At 45.9% G+C, this 20,351-nt stretch overlaps 1 protein-coding gene and 1 non-coding gene across 6 annotated transcripts in view; one reads left to right on the top strand and one right to left on the bottom strand.

Moving 5' to 3' along the window:
• The window catches only part of NCOA7 (nuclear receptor coactivator 7), a 98,273-nt gene extending 92,845 nt beyond the window's left edge, over positions 1-5,428 (bottom strand). For 2 of the 5 annotated variants that reach the window (XM_049818032.1, XM_049818034.1), the window contains exon 1: positions 756-890. The gene's annotated coding sequence lies outside the window, so the exon portion shown is untranslated. Of the gene's footprint in view, positions 1-755; positions 895-5,248 lie in introns of those variants that run through there. The other 3 variants (XM_049818033.1, XM_049818036.1, XM_049818035.1) reach the window with 3 other exon arrangements.
• Positions 5,429-8,375: 2,947 nt separating this feature from the next.
• On the top strand, positions 8,376-8,447 carry TRNAE-CUC (transfer RNA glutamic acid (anticodon CUC)). The gene has a single exon. It is a non-coding gene; the product is annotated as a tRNA-Glu (tRNA).
• Positions 8,448-20,351: the final 11,904 nt, after the last annotated feature.

Raw genomic sequence — 20,351 nt, 5'->3', positions numbered from 1 at the left:
GTCCATCATTACGCATTAATACAAGAAACGTATGACTGCTTAATGGGAGAACAATAATTGTGGCGTGTAAAGTAAACACACGGTAAAACCCTGTTACCGAGTCTAAGCGTTCATCATCTTATTTCATCACCTAGAGGACAAACAGTTACTGCATCCTTTAGCCCTGTAATATTGCACGCGCATCACCAACACGCAGGTAAGCCCCTGCAGCCGAAAAACAACTCCGAAGTAGCGTACGACGAGGCACGGAAAGTCCGTTGCCCAGATTAGAGAGACGCAAATCAGTTACTAACACACCTCCGGCCCCCGGCAGCGCTTCTTACTCATGACAACCTGAAGCTATAAATTAATAGAGAGAGAGCCTGGAACATTCCAGTAAGCCATCCAAGATCTCGGGAGGGAGGAAATAAATGAGCTTTGGGGCCGTGAAAGCCAACAAAGCAATCCGCTCAGCTCCCCCGGCCGGTTCAAGGCGGCAGCAGAGGCGAAAACCGGGGCTCGCAGGCACCCCGAGCACGGCGGGCAGGTAACCACCGCCGCCCCCCCCCCCCCCGCAACCTCCCAGCAGAAACGCATCCCCAGCGCGGGGCCGCCCCTCACCTCCCCCCACGAACCGAGCAGGCAAACGGCCCCTCCGGCCCCCGCACCCCCCGCCCGGCCACAAGGCCGTGGCCGAGCAGACGCTCCCCGCCCGCCGCCCTCCCCTCGGCGCGGCGTAAACGGGAAAAGAAGGCGGCCTCCCCCGCGGCGCGCACCTGCAGGGCGGGCGGGCGCTGGCATGGCGGCCCCGCGGCACGGTACGGTGCCCAGGCCCCGCTACCGGGCGGCGGCGGCGGCGGGAGGAGGCGGCTGCGGGAGCGCCGGCTGCAGCGCTCCCCGCTCGGCCGGAGCAGCGCCAGCCCCGCCGCTCTCCGCCCCGCCCCGCCGATCCCGCCTCCCGGCCGGCTGCGGGGACGGGGCTCGGCGGGCTCTCGTCTGGCAGGGCGCAGCGCTCCGGCAGCGGGGCCCGGAGCGGAGCAGCGGGCCGGGAGGGGAGGGAAGAGAAGGGAAAGGTGCGCTCTTCCCCAGCCGCTTCACGGAACCCGGCACCCACCCACCCCCCGCGGAGCGGTGCGGGGCCGGCAAGCCCTGTGCTGGGGAAAGGGGTCCGTCTTGGGGGCCAAAAAAAAAAAAATAAAATAAAGCCGAGCGCGGAGTGTTTCCTGATAAAGCCCAAGCTCTGCCTCCGGAGAGGAGTTTTCTCAAGGGTGGTACTGAAACAAAACAGCCCGTTTTGGAAATGGAGGTTAAGCAAAGCCTTGAGCTCCCTGGGAAACTGAAAACCCTGAGAACTTGGATCTGCTGTTGCCAATGCTGCCAGCACACAGGCTGCTTCACCCAACCCCCAAAACCCGCTACAGGTACCAGGAACTCCATTCCCTTACCCAAGATAACTCCAGGTAACCCTTCCAGACGTTTGCAGCTAGCCTAAACAAGATACAGCTTCCTATTCACTCCTTCAGTCAGTAACCAGCTCCGAAAGAGCGGAAAGCTTAAGGAAAGGCCCACGGTATCGTAATACCATTAAACCCCCCAATTCTGCAGCTCAAAAGCCTGAAGATAGGCAGATACCTGCATAAACTAAAACGCAAATGGTATACATACACATACTTAAAAGAATGCACAAAAATAAAACAGCAAGTGGTACGCAGGTGTCTCAACATCAGAACCATTTTTCTTAGTAGTTATAATATTACACATCCAACAAGTTTTAACTAAGAAGGGTATCTGTCAACAGCCTATTTTTTAACCTAGCAGCTGCTTAAAGATCCATTTCAAAATCGTTTGTGTCAATTTCAGGACCGAATGCAACTCCAATATGGACACGCAGCCACATCCCACCACTACCATTACCCTACCCGTAGCATGTGCCTTCTACCACTCAGTGTCAGCACGGGGACAATAACCATCTCCGCTCCTCCACAAAACTTGCTGCTGTACTTCCAGCTAAAATTTAAGTTTGCATCAGTTTTGGTTGGGTGGGTTTTTTTTCCTCCAAACCAGTTTATTTTACAAGGTACAGATCTTTTTTTAAAACATAGTCTCCTGCTTAAAGGATACATGTTGATAGCATACTGTAGTTACTACATCTTGTATCTATATTATTATGCGGGCAACAGACAGGCAAACCCAAAGTTATGCTGGTTAAAATCTCCAAGACCTCACTGGCATGAGGGTTCTCCAATGCAGCACAGAATGGGGCCCTGCTCTCAGGTACTCCTCCAGTACTGCTTAGGTAACAAAATGGGGAAAAAAGAGGAAGAAAACTGGAGACCTAAATGAGTAGCGCTTACTTGACTTCTTTCAGATTTGCCAAATTGCAGTAGAAGATATGCAGCCCTATCCATCCAAGTGTGGAAAACCCACTTAGCCCTCAGCTGAACTTGCACAACAATGACAGTGACTAACACCTTATTTTAGCTTCAGGAAAACTTGTCTCTGCCCTAATGTACCACCAGTTCACTGTCCATCATTGTTCCAAGCACCTCTACTGCATTGTGTAGAAAGTTCTATGAGGACAATGCATAGATTCCATACAGCAGACAAAGAAACTACATGTTTCTACAGTATTTACATTGCCCCAAGCATTTCAAATACATATTCTAGCCTACTGGCATGGGGAAGGAATCACTCAAGCTCCTGTCAGAGCAGCAGAATAAGCAGGCTAGGGCTGGAACAGAAGCATTATACAAGTTCTGGTTATGGCACTGTGGGTTATTGCCTGGAGCTCAACCCACAGACTTCATGTCATTGGAAGAAACTGTGTGAGTGGGATCTAATGTACCATTTTCTTTTACTGAGTTTGGAAGTAAGAGGTAATGCCTGACTATCTGTTAGAACAATTATATACACACACATCAACTTTAAAATAAAACCTTTGAAATAAAGTTTAGTTTGGGTCTCTATAGCATAGAGGATAGAAGATGGTCTGAATGGTTTGTTCTTTCTCGTGGCAATAGGATCCATGGCAATTGATTTGAATACAAATGATCTAATGTCATTTTATTAATTGTCTTTGTGATATCAATGTTTAGAATATCTGAGAAAATCTTAAATTCACGTCACTCATTCATTTCAGGATTGGGCACATTTGGTTTATCACTTATTGCACTATTTTGATGGAGATAAAATACAAGTTTGCTTTTTTAATCACTACCAAATTGTGAATTTTTACCCTTGAAAAAGATTTCTCACACAAACTCACGTGTACAATAACACATGGAAGACAGAATAGACTTGGGATACTTAAGTACAGTGTTTGAATAGGGGTTGATCTCCCACAATACGCACTTCAGTGAATATTAATAGAGCTGCATACATTACAGAGAAAAAAATTGTCAGAAATACTGACAAGAAGTTTATGGCCTGCACTCAGATCAGCTTACGCTACTATTAAAAAATACCGTGTTGCTCATGTGTGGTTCATGTAATTATTTTTTTTAACATCTGTAACTATTAGCTTACAGCTCATTTATTTAAGACAGACAACATGCCATCATTACACTGATGAGCTTGAATACCATAACAGTCCAGTTTTGAAAAGGTATAAAATAAAGGTGACACCAATCTTTTCTTTTGCCATTAGCAGTCATCCTGTTTTTTCCCCAATTACTCTTACAATTATTCACCATGAAGTAGTCACAAAATAGGTTTCATACAGGCAGACTTTTATGCATAATTGAGGCTCTGCCTGATCCTACCATGCACCGGGGGTTGACTTTTATAACAATACATTGCTATTTTTAGCCTAGTTTCTTTGGTTTATGTAATGATGAATTTTCTGAGTGTCCCCAACTAACCCTGTAACTTTGAATTGATTGTCTGGATATAACTCAATTTGACCAAGTTACTGAAAATTTCTACAAGTTTCACATAAATGACAGAGACCACAGCTTGAAACTTTTATAAGAAGTTCTCCCTTAATAACTGATTCTGTGCACCCATTTCTACTGTCTCATAGAGCAAACCAGAAGTTGCTTCCAAAATGCTCTGCAGAAGAAAGACTAAAAGAAAAGGAATCTGCTGAGATACATGAGGAGATGATAAAAAAGTCATATTTGTTTCAACTAAGGTATTTTGTTGAGCTCAGTGGACACCCCACCGCCATACCTTATCCCAAACCCCAGAATCACGTGCATTTTAGCACAGGCTAAGAGAAAAAAAGCTGACACAGGTTCTCCTGGACCAAATACGGTGTCAAGAGAAGAACGGAAGATCAAGGAAAACAATACAAGAACTTGTACAATTATTTATAAAAGTATCGCTGGTGAGTTATTCCCCCATTTTTCTTCAGGATCTTTAAAATATTTTCTTTAATAGTGAATGCCTAGTCTGCACAGTATTAAGACATGACATTGCAAATTCTCACATACTGCCCTCTAGCCCTACTTAAATTAAAATACAAGAAGATAGAGCAAGTCACTGTACAGCTTGGAAGATGATCTTGGAGCTAGGAGTATCAGAACTGCTGTAACATTTGGACAACGCCTTTTGAGACTTTCCTTAGATTCTTTCCATAAAAACACTATTATGGTGAAAGTAGATATAAGAAATATAAACCACAATGGTATTTTTCCCCCAGAAAATCATTATAATGTAACAGTTAAGTAATCATTCTGACCATACATGGAAATTAAACATAAAACAGCAAAAGACTGTGCATCATCTCTTCCTTCCCTCTCTTCTACACCTCCCTGAAACTGGGATGATGTACATTTTAAAGCAGTCTAACTGAAAGAAGAAAAGTTAATGCCAAGACTTTCCAGATGAAATACACAGTTGAGGAAAGAGAGGAGTGATAAATGCAGACATTACACATAGTTATAAATAGCATTTACAGCTTCTGTGCAAATCAAGGATTTTCACTAGTGCTGAAGCATGTACCCCAGATACTAAAGACAATTTGTACTTACCATTATACAGCAGAAGCATACCCAAATAATATACTTTCAGTAAATTAGCACATTACTTTGATGTTATTCTTAGTTGTTTTCACATAGTAAACCTACTGTCACACATCAATTAACATGGCAAATTAAAGTAATAATAAAATGTAATATATTCATATGGAACAGACAAGTTAATTGCATGCTGCTTTACAGCTTGCGTTTGAAGTAATCACTCTGATTTTTCAGGTTCCAAAATTCAGCTTTGCATACCAAACTCTGAAAGCTGGGGCACAGTACCTCTAGCATTGAATGTTACTCACTTGGTTTTACTGACACACTGCCGTTCCGTTGTGTTAAGTGAAAAGAAACATCGGCCTCTGACATTCCTTCCCTGGCGCTTTCAGGAGGATCATTCTTCTCCAACTAGCATCGCGGGGATGCAGGCACAGGCACTGGCTGCTTCTGCGCTGGCAGGAGGCTGAATCGCTGACAGTTTCACTGATGCGTTTCTCTATCAGATATAGGAAACCAGAGAAGAGGCATAATCTTTTGTCAGTGCACATGACTTGTATAGAAAAGAAAGCTATTTCTAAAAATAACTAGACAGCATATGACTCCCAGTGCTACTTTCCTGGTGTTCTAGTGGTCAGGCCCCCACACCCCACAACCTGGGTTCACACCCAGTAAAAGATTTCTTATTTCAGTGAAACTTCTCTAGTACATACATTAGAGTTTTCACTACTCTTACAGCTGTCATCAACAACCCTTTCACTGGGTGACAGAAATTTAGTATGATACATTACACATCTTGAAAATAACTTGCTAATTGTCAAGTGTAGCGATAGGACAAGGGATAATGGTTTTAAACTAAAAGAAAGTAGATTTAGACTAGATATAACAAAGAATATTTTTACGATAAGGGTGGTGAAACCTGGCACAGGTTGCCCAAAGAGGTGGTAGATGCCCCATCCCTGGAAGTGTTCGAGGCCAGGTTGGACGTGGCTCTGAGCAATGTGATCTAGTTGAAAATGTCCCTGCTCATGGGAGGGGGTTGGACTAGATGACCTTGAAAGGTCCCTTCCAACCCAAACTATTCTACGATTATATGACAACAGAGCAGGAATTATTTGTTTCTACATCTAACACTTTCCTAAGACGTGGACGAAACATGTTTGCTCACCCTGCCATCAGCCATGAGATTCCCTCTTTCATAGGTTCAGCTACTTTTCTGAAATTGTCGGAGAGAATATTTTGTCTCTGTCACTCAGGCAGCTTAAGAATTGGGGGGCTCACCCCTGCATTCCTCTGAGGTGTCACACAACAGGGGTACTCTAAGAACAAAGAGTGGCAACGACCCTTCTGTAACACACATCTTCAACACTCCAAGTGCAGCTGACGTGGACCTACCCTAGTTTTAACTTAGCTGTCTCAAGTGCTGCTAGCATCACAGCCATGGAAGCACAGAAGTCACGACCCCTCCAAAACCCACCTGAGAAGCATCCAGGCTAGGGAAGCCTATGCTTTTAACCACGGAGCTAGTGAAGCATACAAACTTCTTTAAAGCTGGCTCAGTTTCTGTGATATAGAACCACCTTAATATTTGGTTGGTGTTCCTTGCAGGTTCTGGGGCCAAAATCATCCCTACATTTGCATTGGCAAATTTTCCCTTGGCTCATAGTTACAGGAAACCAGGTCCCACTTTGCCTTGCTCTTCAACAAGGGGCACAGATTACCTGCTGGGACCAGGTGACCTCTCCCACCTAACCACATCCACCTCTTTGCAGTCGCCTCAGGCCCTGGTGGTACCTCAGTTTGAGCTGTGCTCTGTCTCCAGTGCTCCACAGCTTTGTCTCCTCAGAGACTGAAATGGCCTCATCTTACCAAAGAAGCTGCTATCACTAAACACATCCAAGCACAGTTCTTGCAGTATGTAAGGTACCTGACTGTATCTAATAGGGCCTGATGGGAACCTCACATTTTGTAAGTTATCTACATCATTGCACAGTAAAATTGCTCACACTGGACAAAAGAAAGCTCCATCACAATCAAGATACACATCTTGTTCAAGCCTGCCACCGTGAAAGGTTTGGCATGAAATGAACCATCAGCTGAACAGGGACTTTGGTGAGATGGAAACCGAACACCCAAACCTCCTCAGTACATCTTTGAAGAAAGAGGTCTCCTTAAGTTTGCTTTCAGACTCTAAAGCTTTTCAAGATAAGCTAAGGCATATTTGCATAGCCCACAAGCACGAAGTCTGAAGCTTATCTATCTTAACAGGGAAAAGGTTTCATATATAACGCATTTTAGAAGCAGAGGGTTTGAGAAATAGAGAATTTGTGTGTGTAGAGCAAACCTTCTTATTTTATGGCCACTGCTTAAACAGGGAAAATTACTTTGGCTATCACAGCTCACACATCCACTTTGCCGTTGAAATCAACACACCAGAGGAAAAAGCACTTATGCAGATGTCATCTGCATCCGTGGCAGTTTCCACTCCTCTCATAGAAACCTCACCAAACGAAGCAACGTTCCAGATTCCTCTGTCAGAGAAACCTCACCAAAAGAAGCAAAGTTCCAGATTCCTGTCAGAGAAACCTCACCAAAAGAAGCAACGTTCCAGATTCCTCTGTCAGAGAAACCTCACCAAAAGAAGCAAAGTTCCAGATTCCTCTGTCAGAGAAACCTCACCAAAAGAAGCAAAGTTCCAGATTCCTATCGATCGTGCAAGAGGCCCCTGGCAGCGCAAGGCCAGTCAGGCTTCTCTGGGGAGCCACGGGCTCCCACCCGAGGTAGGCCTTTCTGATTGCCTCTCCCCCGCAGACCAAACACCGAAAACCGGCGTGGCTGTGCTCTTTTTGGTTCCACCGCCTGCCTGAAAAGCAGTTAAGACAGAGCAGGGCAAAGCACCACCAGCACGCTGCCACCGGCCGGGGTCTGCAGTGCAGAGAGCTCGGCTGACGAGGCCCAGCCCGCAGCCGCCACAACGACCCGCAGAGAGCCTGTCCTGTGAGGAACAGCGGGAACAGGCAATACGAAACGAGGAAAAAACAACCCCGCTGCCGCCGAGGCCCCGGCCGCCCAGCTCTTGCCTGCCGCGCCGTGGGGGGCACGCCTGCTCCCGCTCCTGCACCGCCGGACCGACGGCAGGGCCGGGCGCTCCGTCCCGCCGCCATCCCACCTCCCGCCCACGGCGAGGGCCCTCACCCGCCTCGCCTCAGGCGCCCTCCCTCCGCCCCACCCTGCCGGCGCCCTGCCCCCCCTTTCCGTGGGGTGGAATGGAACGTCCCTCCCTACACCCAGCCGCCTCCGGGACTTGGTACTGGCCGGGAGGTGGGAGCACGAAGAAGAGAAACTAGTAGGACGGTGAGGCGCGGGGGGGGGGGGGGGGGGGCGTGGTTATCGGGCTGAACTCTTGAAGAAGGCGTTGGAGATAGTATACGCAGATCCCTGGTGGTCTAGTGGTTAGGATTCGGCGCTCTCACCGCCGCGGCCCGGGTTCGATTCCCGGTCAGGGAAGCGTTTTGTTTCCCCCCCCCCGACCCTTTTGCTTTTCAGGATTCTCTCCAACCTTCTCTTTCTACTCTTACAACTCAGGGAGCAATCGGCCGACTGCTGCCCAGAAGCGAGTTTTAAGACGCAAGCGGTAGTTTGGAGGAGCCGCGCAGGGAGGGAGGGTGCCACGTCTCGGCGCCCTGTGCAGGTGCGGGGGAAGTGAGCCCGGCTGTAGCGTCTGTGTGGAAGTCTGTGTGGAAGTCTGTCTGGGAGTCTGTCTGGGAGTCTGTCTGGGGGTCTTCCCTTCACGAAACCGCTCATGGACACCCCGTGCCCCCCCCCCCCCCCCCGGGTTTCTAGGAGTCAGCGGAGGGCTGCCGAGCACTGTCTGCCTAAAAATGCACTGGGAGGGCTGTTGCCCATCGCTTAGAAATACCATATTTTCCTATTTTCCTTTCCGTCCCCTCCATCTCCCTCCTGGCGGGAAGGGGCCTGAGATCCTCCGTGGTGTTTGCTCACCTCAGGAGCGGACTGCCTCTTCGCAGGGGATTTGCACAGCCCCCCCACGCAGGGTTGTTGGGAATATGGTTGGGGGGGGCAAGAGAGATCCCAGGTATTCTTGGGGAGGTGGACAGAGAGGGCAGAGGGAGTTTTGAGTAATACCTCCCCGTCATTAGCGATCTGTCTCGCTTCCCCCACCACCCCTCAGTTCCTAAAACCGGTGCGGGTGCCCTGGCAGCTGGGGAGGGGAGAGTTGTTCCCAGCTCTGTCCCATCCGCTGCGCATCCAAACCCGCATCCAGGGCTCCAGCAAGAGCTGCTCTTCTTCACCGGCAGCCCGTGATTTTTGGGGTGAGAGCGGGGGCAGTGGGAGAACCTCTCCTTTCGTGGTGGAGCCTGCGGCGGGCTGACCTTGGCTGGCCACCAGACCCCCACCCAGCTGCTCTCTCACCCTTCGTCCTCGGCAGGACAGGGGGAGAAAATCAGATTAAAAACTCGTGGGTTGAGATAAAGGCAGTTTAATGAAAGAAAGCGACAGCCACGCATAGAAGCAAAGCAAAAAAAAAAAAAAACAAAACAGATTTATTTTCTACTTTGCATCAGCAGGTGATGCCCATTGACTCTCTGGGAAACAGGGCTTCGGTACACATAGCCAGTGCTTTGGAAGACAAATGCCTTAAAAATTAATCCCTCTCTTAGCTTTTATTGCTGAGCACAACAGTTATATGGTAGGCAAAATCCCTTTGATCAGTTTGGGTCAGCTGTCCCGGCCATGTCCCCTCCCAAACTCTCCCCCTGACACCCCCCAGTCTACTGGCCTGGGGAGTGTTGGAGAGATGTGGGATGCTGTGGGAGCACTGCTCAGCAGTAGCCAAAACACTGGTGTGTTATCAACTAACTCCCTTCTAGCTACAAATAAAAAACACAGCACTGTGAGGACTGCTATGGGGAAAATAAGCTCCATCCCAGCCAGACCCAGTACACTGCTATAGGTAAAACAAGTAATACTGATAATAAATGAATATACTCGTTAGCTTAGACGGACTGCAAAACGGAGGCTAGCACAGTTGGCAGATTATGCTTTAGCAGGGATCCTCCCTGCTGCCAGGAACAAGCCAGGGCCCTTGCATCACCCATATGACTCCTTAATATTGGCAGGCCACAGTTATGCAGGTGTACTTTGCCCTGATGTGAAAGCACCACTGGAAAGGATGGCTTTGGCTGCCTTTCCCAGGGTGTGCCGGAGGCATACTGCAGTCTGGGCTGCCCTCCAAGGCAGATAGGAGTGTCTCCTGAGAAATCCCAAGGTCCTCCACTGTATTTTTTATGACAAAGAAGCTTCAAAGGGGTGCAAAGGCTTGGAATCACCTTTGCTTTAAGGCAGAAAGCAAACAGTCAAAAGGGCTGTTGTCGTCCTTTAGGTATTAAGAAAAGGTGCTTGATAACAGTTAAGTGCAAGGACCAAAGGATGTAACCTAAGGAATTATTGCATTCCTATGGCTGGAGGTTGTTAAGAGCAGGCTGGGCGAGCAACTCAGCAAGGGTCTCAGACTGGGCCAGGGGAATAGCTCAATGGGTCTCCTAAGATCCTGGGAGTCCTAATTTTGTTATTTTGTCTTGGACTTTCCCCTATAATTACCAGTTTACGTGAGTTGCACTGAGATTAGCTGTGTAGGTCTCTGAGATTCCCCCCTCTCTCTTCAGGCTCAGTGGTTGGTGGAAGAAGTTGCTGTTTTCTACCTCAGAAATTGATGGGTCGTTTTAAAAGCAGCTAAAGTGAATTTTGGGTGTTGACTAGTTTTCCAGAATAGGTATAGGTATGGTTTTACAGAATAGGAACAAAAGAAGCATTTCCCTTGGTTTTAACTCATTTTGCAGTAGTATATTTGCACACTCTTAGCACTGTGAGTCCAGCTTTAGAGTCATCTGAGAAAGGATAATCATATGTAAGCCCTTAGAAACCTAGAAAAGTCACCAGAATAGCTCTTGCACACAAAGGAGAAGTACAGTTTCTAGTATTTTGCTAGGAATGAAAGCATAGTCTCTGAAGAGGCTACCTAATGACCTTCCCAATGCCTTTTCAGTCCAATGCCAGACCTGAAACTTGCCCTCGTGTGGAAGACAAATATCCACCAGGCAAAGAGTGGGAAGCAGTCCTCTTGCTGATGTCCTACCGTTTCGGGTCCCACTGTGATTAAAGGTGTCCTGGTTTGGGGTGAAAAGACTCCAGGATCAGTGTTCACCTTCAGCGTCAGTTGAACAGTGACCGCAGTTTCTGATTCCCCGTTTCCTGGGCCTTAAATTAACATGGTCGAGGGAAGGAACAGGGTACTTGTTTTTAACAGGTGGAAGAAGCAACTTTCTTGGAATCTTTTTTGATATTTTTGTTTTAAACAATAAGTAACTCATGCCACTGGCTTGCTGAAGCCCCAGAAAAAGGTGGGCTCTTTTGCAGAGGACTGGCAGTACAATCAAAAGCACATTACAAAAGTGAGCTGGCACATGGCTGCAACAGGCTAGAAGTATTTCAAACAATAAAGTCAATATGGTTTTTATTACTATTATAATTATTATTAGCATCACATTCTCAAAGTGTAGCTGACTGTTTCTAACTGTGATATATTCTGAGATACTGGATCACAAGTATTTTTACTTTCATTTCTGGTCTTCCTCAAAAGCTTGCCCAATTGCCTTCCATCTCCAGGCAAATGTTGATGGGAATGCACTGCAGTAGCAATAAGGAAGATAAGGAAGACTATACTTTAACTATAGATCAGTTTAAACCAGCAGCTGAGTTTCTGGTTAAGACTGTTAACTCTTACTTTTTATACTTTATTGGAAAATTTGGGAATGGGAGCTTTCACATCCAAACTTGATCTTTTATCTCTGCCATTACCTTTTCTTTCTGGCTACCTCTTGTAAGTTACAGCCCTACATTAGTTCCGCTTCTTAAGTTTTTTCCAATCTCGTATGAAATATTTTGCAGGTGAGTGAACGCAAAATTTTGCATGACTTTTACAGCCAATAGACTCTTTAGAAAATGAGAGCTCAGTTTTTTTCTAAAGGCATATTTGCTACTTGTCCTTGTATTTTACTCCTATCTGAAGGACATACAGTCATGCAGTCATTGGGTTTATTCTGTTCCCAGGACATTCTGGTGGCCGCTTATCCCCTTATTTTTAGTTTTATTGTGGATATAAATAAGTACAACTTCTTGCTGTCCTCTACAGGGCAACGAGCCTCTGCTTATTGATAAAAATATCTTTTGAGCATGCCACGAGGTGGCACCCCGGTCCCACGTCTGCCACCAGCCACCCGCGTCTCCCAGCATGGTCCCTGCTCTCAAGGGTTCCAATTTAATTCCGCAGGTTAACACTGCGCCCGGTTCATTCCAATGAGCTATAGAGTAATGAAGGCTTTTCATTTGCTGATAAAGCCAACTTCATGTATAGATGAAGCTGTTATTAATCCAAATCATATGCAACGTCTTTCCTTGAGTACGGAGGGTTTACAAGCTGTCTTTTAAAACAGCCTTCATGTAGCATTTAAAAAAAAGAAGTTACAAAGGATTATCGGGATTCTTTAACACCTCAGTCTATCTATGCCATTTATACATTGATGATACATGCCATTAACAGAGCGACGAAGAACCAACGTGGCCCTGGACGTGGTCATCCTCACAGCCGCTCCGTCAGGGGCCAGCAGCATCTCTGGTTTTCACCTGTGGATTTTGAACTGAAGGTCATGCAGAAAGTCTGTGCAAAAGCAAAGGAGGGAACCACAAGTTCTGCACCCTAGGTTAGGATTCCAGGGCATCGGCTGCCCGAGGAGACAAGAAGGGTCTGGTTTTGTTCCCTTCTGCACAGATTCACAAAGCTGGTGAAACATGGGAGCAGTCTGTGCTGTGACATCAGTGCTGTTGTCACCATGGCAGTCAAAGGACGCAAACAAGGCAAAGCATTTACTAAACTGCCAGAGACGTAAGGGAAAGAAAAAAGAAAAGAAAAAAAAAAAAAGCTTTCGGGCACATAATCCCTTCTCCAGCATTTTTTTTTTTTTCTCATCCTATTATCTCTCCCTAAGTTCCTTTCTGTAAAATACTGCTGCCTTAAAACATAACTGTAAGTCTCTTTCCTAGGTACAGATTCAATACAGAACACATCCTGGACTGTAAGATAAACTTAAAAAACATAACAACCTCATTTCGAATCCTGCTAGGACTGTCCCTTCAGAACTACAGCTGGAAAATTTACTCTGAATAGTGTTTTAAGAGCAATTATTTTATCCAAACCAAGGCATTTTATGCAAGGTGATGGTAACTAAAGTCCAATGCAGATTTAATTACCACAGGCAGGTCTAGATAATACTATCTGAGGACTATTTTCCAGAAAGTCCTTTTACAGGAGCAATTGCCATGTCCTATTAAGAAGTGCTCTGATCATGAAATTATGAAAGCTCTGATCCTTTTAAAAGCCTGAACTTTTTCACTTACATGCTGAAAATCTGCTTTCTAGACCCCTTTTATTACTGCCTTGTGGCTACAGTCAATCATTACCTTCTGCTTTTCCATGCTTTGTTTCCCATGTGCTCTTTTGATTAATCACATTTTAGTAAACTATATTGACAACGTTATTATGGTGTGCCTAATCTTTGTCTTGCTGGCAGGAAAACCGAGCTGGGAGGTGCCAGCTTCCCCCAAAAGCAGGAAAATAATAACAGACTATAAATTGATATTACAACACATGCTCTGGCTGGTGGTGCTGCCCGCTGCGCGTAACAGGGAATAGCAGCGACCCAGGCGAGGCCACGGCAGCTGATGGAGCGTGGCCGCCGCAGGGTGCTTTCGGCAGCTCTGCCGCCGAGCGGCTCTGCACCCAAACTGGCCCCGCATCCTTCGCAAGGGATTTTTTTTTGACAAAAATGACAACTCTGTATTCCATAAATGGCTTAATTGGTATTGTGTAAGCTGCGGTTCTGCGCAAGAGAGCCAGCAAAATAAAGGAAGGAAACAGGAACGATCTTCCCCTCTGTTGAGATAAGAGCCTGCCAGTCTAGTTCGATCCGGATGAAGTTTTGCAGTAAATAATCCTCGGTTTGTTCGTTCTCCACCCCAAGCTGGGTAGAAAGTCTCAGCTTCAGATTTGTTTGGACTATGGCCTTGGGTCAATCGGATCGGAGCATCCCTCTGTAGCCTGCCGGGTGGCTTTCATCCCTCCAACCAACCTGCGCTCAGCTCCCCTGAAGCAAGTGGGCTGAATTTGAGCGTGAAGCACGTGAGACGTGGAGCACGAGGGAGTCCCCGTGACTCCCCTGCCTGCCGTGAGGCTCTCAGGGAACCTTTGCGTGCGTGCCAGACCCGACTCTGAAGTGCTCGCCTTTGGGCTTCCCACCACGACCTCCCCAAGTCTGTGTTTGGTGTGGAAGGAGCGATGGGAGCCGCTGGTGGCTCTGGCTGTGAACGCAGGCAATACCCAACAGCTCGCTGCCACGTGCTGTACCGTCACACTTCTTCAGAAACACAGAAGTTTAGGAGAGGTGCCCAGCAGCCCCCCCCCAAACCTGTCTGCTCCCTCCACGGCTGCTCGGAGTGGGTAACTCACGACGGCGTGAGATAAACACGCCACAGGCAATGGGAGCGGGCAGCGATTCCCCCGTCCCAGCTCAGCACGGCAATGCCCAGAAGTAGCATCCTCTGCTTATTCATTGCCATCATGCTGGTATACTTAAAGGTACTTCAGCACTATGGAAAACCAGGTATATCTTAAAATCTTTTGCGCCTGGTGTTTATTACAGTTTGCTGAGCCTGCTTTAAGAAAAAAAAAAAAGAAAGAATGGTTAAAAGCAGTTTAATAAACTCTGCTTCTCCTCTGGTCATACAATTTGAAGGGGATTTTTCTCTTTTGTCACCCCTTGTGTCATCAGAAATTTGCCTCCCTCACTAGCAGGTGGGCTTCAGGACAGCTACTGTCCTCTGTTAACTGGAGGCTTCTGGTAAGGGCCAGAAACTCTAGTTGAGGGTGCTCACAAGATGATCATGAGTTTGAAAGCAATCTTTGCCCCGGAGTCTGAGGTCTAATTAGACAAGATCAAGGACAAGAAACTAAATAACACTATTCACGCTTGCAAGTGGGCAGCCAAGAGGTGGTCTAACGAACAGTTGTATTTCTGATGTATTTAAACACTCAAAAGGAGATTGACACCTAAATATTTTTACAAATCAGACCAATGAGAATGCATCCTCTGAAGTTTTGGTCCTGCAGGTGCTTAAAGGCATGAATAAATTTATTTATATGAGAAGTCCCACCGAAGAACAATAGTTCATCCTTAGTCCCTCTGCAGGATCAGTCCTTAAGTGCATATTGGTGATGAAGTATCATCAGATTGATTTTTGAAAAGCAACAGGGAACCCCCGCTTAGCTGAAAAAGTCATGCACATCAACGGTAACTAAAAAATCTCTCTCTAACATGCCCAGCTTTTCTTTCCTTAAGAGGCTATATACAGGAAGAAAAGGGTCTTTATTTCCCTTTTCTGTCTCTAATTTCAACCACAGGCTCAGAACTACCCCACTGCAAAAGCTGGGCATAGGGGCAAGCAGGTTTTACATATTTATATTGAATTATTACTCCTCTATTGTTTTGTTGGTGGCTACTGCTATTGGGCATCCTTGGGTTTTGACGGTCACATCAAAGGAGCTGCTCTGGCGTGAGAACCGGTCAAAGCGAGCCAGATAATTCATGGATTTATTACTGAGGTTGGTTCCCATGATTGTCAGTGGGCAGCAGCCACTGCTGTGTCGTAATCCTCATTCTCTCGGTAAGACACATACTGCCTTAAAAAGGTTTAATGATCCAATAGTGATTTACTAATGGGAATCTTTCTTGTGGGTTTAGCAGGCCTTGAAGGAGGACAGGGCGGCACATGAAGGTCAGTTTTCGGCAGTATCGAGAAACATTTTTATTTGTTTTTGTTTGAGATTCCCGTTTCTAGCATTTTTATCCGCTAACTGCAATAATAAATTGACGGGGCCACGTCATTGTAGCTGGGCAGGTATTGGACCCGTGATAACAGGGGGAGGGAAGGAAGCAAACACTGGTGGTAGGGGGTCACGACTGAGGACCTGGGGCAATTATCAAAACCCACACACTTCGGCCTTTGTGACCAAGGAAAGGAAGAGAGCATGGCGAGAGAGACCGGGACAGCCTGGTGAAACCCCCATTTGCCTTTCTGTCGGGAAAGGAGGGAGGGGGCTGCCCAAAAAGAGGGCAGGGGAGGGAAGAGGCAAGGAAGCGGCTTTGCCTGCCCAGAGGAAAGGAGATGCTCCTTGCACCCAAGGAGCCAGCGTGCCCTGCCATCGCTCCCCCTTGCCACCCCAGTGCCTCTTCAGAAAAACAAACCCAAGAAAACCCAAACAAAATAAGCTCCTTTTTCCTCCACCCAAATACATTTAGAAAGCAACAGAGGGAGAGGGGGTGGGGAGAGAAACAATGTCGGTTTATTTTAAGGCTTGTATATTAAACTCAAGGGTTGCACTGGGAAGTGTCATTAAAAACAAAACTGTTTGAACTAGCCACACACAACAGACCTCATCTTGTTAAGCTAGTTGCAAAAGTGTACCTTAAATGCATAACACTTTGTTTTAAACTCCCCAAAGCAGAGTCCTTCTCCTGAAGAAAAATAAAAGTACTTGGTTCTCTGATACATGAAAAAAACCCCAACAAACAGCATTCAGAGTTAAATCAAAACTAAGGCGGGGGGGGGGGGGGGAGTGTAGGCCTTTAAGTAATCGTAAACTTTGTCTCCTTAGGTTTATGGATTGCCTTGTAGTAATTTATTAGATTTTCACCTACCACACTGTAATACAGAACACTCTTTACAGGTATTCTGACCAGGTAAAACACTTTTCTTTACATCTTCCAATAATATACTGGAGCAGTGCGCTGATTCCATAGAAGAGGGTCTTGCAGTGTAACATATATGAAGACATGGGCAGAGTTAAAAATTTTCCAGCTCTTAAGCAATTGCAATCACAATTTCAGCGTTGCATCAAGGTATTTTTTTCATCCTGAAGACTTGCCTTTGTAGAACAGAAAAATGCTGAATATGAACTGTGTGGAAAGCAAAATTAAGTCAACACCTCAGAAGGACTGTCCTGTAGAATAAGTGATAGTAGTGTTCAGATAAGCATCATCTAAAACATTGAGCTTTGCTTGAGTGCAATATCAGCAGCTATAGCTGTAAAAAAAGGAGTCTGCCTCTCCAGACCACAAAAGTAATTCAACTAGACACATTCCCTTTTATTTCCCATATTCATTTCCTTTTCCTAATGATTTCTGCATTTCTAGGGTACAACACTAATTCATGTGTCCCAGCTTTGCACTGCCACCGTGAATGCAGAATAAAATCCCTTTAAAAAGAAATTACATTGATACCGTCTTATAATCACCGCCACCGCTGCAGCCAGACCATTAAGAGAAATTCTGAAGTTAGTGTTGAATGAGGTGTTGACTGGTCTTAGTTTTACAAGATCGACAGATGATAACACATTATCATCAAATGATTTTGATACTGTTCTGTTGTGTCTTCAGGTGAGAAGGAGGCCGATTCTTTGAAAAGAATTAGATCACGTGTGAAAATATTATTAAGCTTCAAATCCTCTCTCTCCACAGATGATGCAAGATAGAGAAGGAGAAGTTCAGTTGCCTGACCATACGCATTTAGTGCCACTTGGGCAACCTTGGGTTTCCCAGGTGTTTGCACAGGGCTGGCTGAGGTGACACAGGGGAGACCCGCACCTTCTGGAGCGATAGCTGGAGCCCAGCTTAGGACATGGCAAATATTTAGGCAACTGAATGCAGACTACGTGATTGTATTTACCATTAACAGCAGCTACAACTTCCAGTAGTAGCAAGTACCAGAGGCAAAAAACCCCACACCTCTTTTCAGATAATTACCTGTCAAAATTTTGTTTTATTTGTAAATCAGGAAAGCTTGGGTCTCCCCTCAAGTTGAGATCCCAACATTTCTAGCACCTGCCTGGTGCTCCTCTGCTTGTCATTTCTGGTCATGATCAGATGTGTTGCTCTGGTCATCCCTTCTGAGACCTTTACCCATTAGTTTCCAAAACACAAATCTTTGCCAGTGTAAAATGGTGAAACGGAGGAACAGAGCGCAAGTGAAAATTGCAGCGTTGAGTAAAATTACCCTCAGGTCCGGGCAGTAGCCTCACACAAATGAGGCTGAGCACATAAAGCAAACAAAGCTATACTGATTTCTTCAGCTTTTCTTGAAGTTGGAAAAAACTACCTATGACTATTAAATCACTCAGGTCCTCATTTGTGTGAACTCAGGCTCTCTGTGCCTATAGAAGCAGACAACAAATGAGACTGGGGACTACGCAGCTGGTAACAGTCCACACTTCAGGGGCATTTTCTGATGTAGTCTCTTCTGATGAAAAGACACTTGTGACCTTTTTCTGTTATAAAGAAGGAAACTCTCACTTACAATAGCCCTAAGAATTGCTGATATCCATGTCCCAGGCTTCGGTAAATGCCCTTTACTTATGACATCCTGATTGAAGTATCATCTTTCAGAATAGCTGCAAACAAACATTTTGAAGGCTCACACTAAGGAGGCAGCAGCATGAACTGGCACCTCCTGGCAGTTGTTCAGGCAGATGTAGTCACAGCCAGGATACGATCATTCCGATTTGAATATATGCATTCAGCCCTTGGCCACAGTAGCTGGTTTTGCTTCTGGGGCAATACTTGATGCTGGATTTCCTCCACTTGCAATCCGAGCAAAGGGAGGATGGGCAGCACCGCCTCTCAATTGCCCGTCTCCTCTCTAGGGTAATAATCTTCTTTTGGTGCTGTGTGACACAGTTAGTCTCACAGCTACAGCAGCCTAAGTGCTTTTTATTTGCACTGCTGAGGGCTAAGGTTTCCAGCTTGTTAATGCTGAGTGACAGAATTGGTTTTTAGCTTTTTCCTCTTAAGAAAAACATTCTAGAAAATTGCATAACCTCCTTTGATCCTCTTGATAACTGGAATTTAAGGTTGCAAACCCACGCCTTGAAAAGTTAGTCGAAGCCAGATAAAGTGTTGAGTAAGCAGCCTGATTTGCTTTCTTGTACTGTGTGCTATGATCTAGCCCTAAATTATATGAATTACAAACTTTCTTCATCCTCCAGCTCCATTCATCATTGAACACAGAATAAAGAGGCTGAAGTAAGGTTGTGCATGCACAGCCACGTGTCCTACCTTTTGGATCTTGGTTATGCCAGGGAAACAGCTTTCCCTTGTTCTGTTTTAGTAATTCCACAGTCTCCTTCAGCTCTGACCTGTTAGCACAGCTACAACCAAAGCCATCAGAAGCTATTACCCTCTGATGTCTTTCCAACAGCACATGTGAAATATGCTTCTTCTCCACCAATTTCTCACTTGGGAAATCTTCATCTGCTCTCACAAGAGGTAACATTCCCAACAGAGGCTCAGGACTAAACAGGCATGAAGGCTGAGCTCCTGCCTTGTGTGCTGGTCCTTTCAGGTGATTCAGATTAAAAAACAAAACAAAACAAAACAAAACAAAAGACAACAAAACAAGAAAGGAGAGGAGACATCAGCAGCTTGGCATCCATGAATTTGGCCTGTTTTGTGTGAGAGAAAACACATCGGCTGCACAAATCCATCCGTGATGTGTTGTTTCAGGATGCTAAAATAACTATGCTTTCTTCTGATTGGTCTCTTAGAAATATTTTTTTCAACCTCCCTTTTTTTTTTTTAGAATGAGGCAAAATGTTGCATTTGGGGCAACAAATGGTGATGTTTTGGGGCACATCAATCAGATTGAAGCCCTTGGGTGGAACCAAGTCAGCAGCTGCCCATTTTTAACACGATATGATGCATGGGAGACCTCCTACCAGGCTCTTAGAGGGCAGGTTAATAATTAACAGCTTAAAGTCAAGTAGGGATGCAACCCACTCTTTTTCATGTGAATAAAGCCCACTTTTTATCTATTTGCCAGTTCACTAATGTCATCTTTATTCTTGAAACTGCTCATATGGAAAGTGAATGGTACCTGAACCAGATGCTGCTAAACACGCCAGTACAGCAGCGCAGCATTTGTGTCCTGAGTCAAAAAATGTCTGATTCCCCCAGAAACAACAAAACTTCAACAAAGAACAAGCACGATTTACAGTGCAGGGGTAGAGAGCCTCCCTCCCCATCTTTTGTCTGTTTTCTCCATGGGACAGCACGCTGTTCAGGGAAATCACAAGCCCTCCTTGCCTGGGTGCTGGAGCCCGTCCGACGCAGACGGGGATGGGTTACGTGCTTAACATTTGGGAGAACGGGATGATGGGGAGCGAGCCACTGAGCTGAGGCTGCATTTTGGTGATGGATGATCTCCCTATGGCTATAAGGTGGTCAT

Source organism: Accipiter gentilis, chromosome 15, assembly GCF_929443795.1.
Source record: "Accipiter gentilis chromosome 15, bAccGen1.1, whole genome shotgun sequence".
Lineage (NCBI taxonomy): Eukaryota > Metazoa > Chordata > Aves > Accipitriformes > Accipitridae > Astur > Astur gentilis.
The sequence above is the reverse complement of the archived record's forward strand: the minus strand, read 5'-3'. Positions and strand labels throughout refer to the sequence as shown.